Genomic DNA, 4,024 nt, shown 5'->3' with positions numbered 1-4,024 from the left:
TCCACTGTGGTAGTGTTGGTACCTAAGGTTCAAGACAAAGTCCCCTTTAATTCTCTCCCTGCTTTTCTCAAGAAGGAAGAGTTTTGCCTCATAGCCCCCACCACTGGTAATGTGCTGAGTCTCGCCTGCAGCCGCCAAGTCTCAGTGACTCAACAAGGACTATGATGTAGTACTTGGGTGTCACTGGTAGTTATTCAGTGTCCAAGGGCAATGGAAGAGGTCTCTTTTGGAGCTGTGAGTGATCCAGCTTGGGGTTAGGGAAGGGGTGATGCCAATACCCTCTTGGCTGCCCCAGCTGATATCTCAGGTTAAATGTTCCCTCCGTGGGTGGGTGTCAGCTAAGTTGGGTCAGGTTTTTCTTTTTGCTCTAACAGAAGAACACTGAGTTAAATGCCTCACAACTGTTGTGTTCTCCCTCCTCCAGCATCCAGGGATGCTCTTTGAACCACATGGCTGCTTCCAGGGGTTGGTGAGGGGTTGCTTCCATTGATGACTCGGGACTTCCATCTCTTCAGTGCCTCTTTCAGCAATGTGAAGTTAAAACCAGGTACTACGGTTTTTTACATGATTTTTGTTTCTTATAAAGGCGTTTTTTTCTGTGTTGATAGTTGCTAATTTGGTGTCCTTGTGTAGGGGGGACAATTGGTGGAGATTTCTATCCTGTCATCTTGCTCCACCTCCCTCCAGATACAATATTTTTGGTTGACAGGTTGTTTCTTTCAGCACTTATAATATATTATCCCACTTGCTTTGATTTGCAAAGTTTTGCTGATAAACCTGATAATCTTATAAGAACATTTTTGCATGCAAAAAATCACTTTTGCTGTTTTAAGGTTATCATTTTGTTTTAACTTTAGACAGTTTGATTACAATTTGTCTTATTTGTTTCTCTTTGAATTTATTCTACTTTGAGTATGTTGAGTTTCTTTAATCAATATGTTCTCTTTTTTTCCCCTCAGATATAGGAAGATTTTAACATATAGGAACTTTGTTCCTCTCTTTTCTTCTGAATTAATGTGTATGTTCATTAACTTGAGAGTATGCCACAAATTTCTTATGTTTCCTTTAATTTTCTTATTTTGTAGTTGCTCTTCTGACTCAAGGATTTCAAATAACCTATCTTCAAGTTCACGCATTCTTTCTTCTGCCTGATCAAATTATTTTTGAATGTCTCTAATGTGTTTTTCAGATTCAGCATTTTTGTTTGGTTCTTTATAGTTTTAATCTTTTGTTGATATTCTCATTTTACTCATGCATCATTTTGTGAATTTTGGAATTATCTGTGTTCTATTTTAGATAATTGGGCATATTTATATTATTGTACATATTTGTCAGACAGTTTCCAGATCTTCATTTCTTTAGGGTTAGTTTCTGAAGTTTTACTTTGTTTATTTGATGGGGCCATGTTTTCTTGGTTTTCTTTTGTTTTGTTTTTTTGGTGTGACTTGTAATATTTTGCTGAGATATGGGAATTTAAGAAAACTACTACTTCTTCCAGTTCTTGTGTATGAGTTTGTGCAGGGAAAGACCTTCACCAACTAGTCCAACTGGAGATTTTAGGACCTTTTAAATCTTTTCCGATATTTTGCTCTCCATAGTGTATCCCTGGAGAATTTTAGTTCTAATATGCTACTTGCCTCTATTTTCAATAGCTTCCAGATTCTGGCACTTGTTCTGTCACTGTTTCCAGACAAATAAGAAAGAAATCAGTCCCCCTGGTAGCCCTAGGACAAGCCAGAGCATTGGATACATAGTGTACTCTTTTGTTTCCATGTAAATGTGGGAGCCCAAGTATGGAAGGTTTGTTTCTGATTGTTCTGCATTATACCATAAAGGGAAGGGGTTGGGGCACAAACGAATGTGACAATTATTTTACCCCTTTCTCTGGAAACCCCTTCTTGGTTTTACAGTGGCCTGGATGTTGTACCTTCTCACATGGTGTCTAGAGTTCTCACAGAGGTATTCTGGTCCATATATTGTTGTTAACTTGCTGTCTCCGTAATTTCCTAATCTGCCATCATACCATCATATGAAAATCTATCCTAGGCACATTTTTTTTTATCTCCCTCTGGCAGAAGCTGAAAGGAGCAATTTCAATCACTTATGCATTTTGCAGACCTTTGGTCACATCTACCCTTGCACCATCCTGTTAGTCAAAGCAAGTCACTTTCCAAGTCAGGCAAGGACGTTTCAGTCAGGTAAGGAAATCGTTTCCATTAAATCGGTTGGGGATGGAAGACATTGGTTAAGGAAAGACATTTAATATTTCTGAGAAACAAGGTAAGTTTTCAGAGTCTTCCCTCTTGCTGATGAATATTATTTTCCTTCCAACAGCTAAAATATGCACAATTTCCTTTCTATCACAGCATTATGCTTAAAGTCCAGGATCTTGTAATGTATGCCTAGCCTACATAGGATTTTGATCTAGAAACTTATGAAATTAAAAACTATTAGTTATTTTCATATTTTTTCCCTCCCCCTTTAACGCACAACACACTAATGGTGCAATTAGGAAAAGATAACTCAATTTGGAAAAGGAATGACTGAGACTTGTTTGCAGCAGTTATGAAATACTGCCAGGTAAATGTCATTGTCAAGTATTGTTATCATACGTCCTGTGGATGGAGGATATTTTATAATTAGGATCTGATTCTGGTGGCTGGGAATGACACCTTGGTCTGCTATTTTTCTCCAGTTTTTGGCTTTATCTAATGGGGCAAACTTTTTTTTTTTGTCATCCTTTTGGGCAACTTCTGTAGCAGACATTAGAAAATGTATTTTTTTTTTTTTTTTTTAAATTACTGAGCAGCACTTTCCACCTGCTTCCTGTCTGTAAACTATGTAAGTGCAAGAATACATTTTACATTTGGAGCAATTTTAGTCACTTTGAATTCTGAATAATAAAGCACATAGACATAAAGCTCTATCAAAATCTTTGTGGGTTTTTATGTGAGTGATTCTAGTGTGCATGCACTGAGACAAAAGACATACCTGTAACAGCCCTCGTGATGTACACCTCTTACTGTATTTAATATATGATATTCTGAGATTCCTGAAAGACCTTTCTTCTACCTAAGAGGGACCTTAATTTTTTCAAAGTTCCTAATAAAATGTTTTAAAGCTAGGCCCCAATTTACTCTTTTCTCTGGGACCATGTTTTACCATAGATGCACTAACTTTTGAGTATACTCCTATACTGAATTTTAATTTGAGAGTGTGTTACTAACTGAAGAATTCAGGAACAAGATCCAATTTCATTTTAATTCTCTGTAAATTCTGCTTAAAAACTACCCTGGTTTGTTATTTATTTTATTTTATTTTATTTTCTGAGCTCACCTGCTATTTCCTGCCTTTACTTGCTTTCTAATTCCAAAGTCACTCTCACATATGTGAGGACTTTAACGTAATAACACTTCATTTATCTTTGCCAAATTTAGTAATGGTTGACTATTGATGCATAACAAAATACTCCTAGGTTCAGCTGGATGTTAGTTGATCTAAGATGGAATCAGCCAAAAGACATATGTTCTATGTTTCTCTTGTTTTTTTTTTTATACTAACAGCTAGACCCTGCATGTTTTTCTTAGGGTGGTGGCAGAGTTTCAAGAAAGCAACATCAATAGTGAAGGTGTTATAAAGTCTTTTGTCACTTCCTACCTAGTATATTCCACTGACAACAGTAAACCACATGACCAATCCCAAAGATCAAGGGTAGAGAAGTACTCTCTGTTCGCAGCTGTGGGGGCAAAGTCTAACTAAATATTTCTGAATAGTTATCTAATCAGAAACCAGTTAGTACTTTATTGGTACATATACTTTTAATAAAATTTTACTTTGTTCTGTGTCTTCAGTAAATACAAACACTTAAAGACACGCAAAGTTACAACGAGCTCATGTACAAATTTTAAAAAGTGTTTTTTCCTTGTTGGTGGCTATGGTGCATACTTTTCTAATGTGCAAGATTTGGCAAATAAAGTGAGTACAAAATTTTAGGATCTTTTAAGTTCTTACTGCTAGATACTCA

General features: G+C 36.4%; 1 long non-coding RNA gene across 1 annotated transcript; it reads left to right on the top strand.

Annotated features, from left to right (window-relative positions):
• The first annotated feature begins 242 nt into the window (after positions 1–242).
• LOC108544667 (uncharacterized) lies at positions 243–2,192 on the top strand. The gene is made up of 3 exons (XR_001889925.1): positions 243–307; positions 425–547; positions 2,076–2,192. It is a non-coding gene; the product is annotated as an uncharacterized LOC108544667 (long non-coding RNA).
• The last annotated feature ends 1,832 nt before the right edge of the window (positions 2,193–4,024 follow it).

Source organism: Rhinopithecus bieti, unplaced genomic scaffold (assembly GCF_001698545.2).
Source record: "Rhinopithecus bieti isolate Rb0 unplaced genomic scaffold, ASM169854v2 scaffold_21703, whole genome shotgun sequence".
Lineage (NCBI taxonomy): Eukaryota > Metazoa > Chordata > Mammalia > Primates > Cercopithecidae > Rhinopithecus > Rhinopithecus bieti.
The sequence above is the reverse complement of the archived record's forward strand: the minus strand, read 5'-3'. Positions and strand labels throughout refer to the sequence as shown.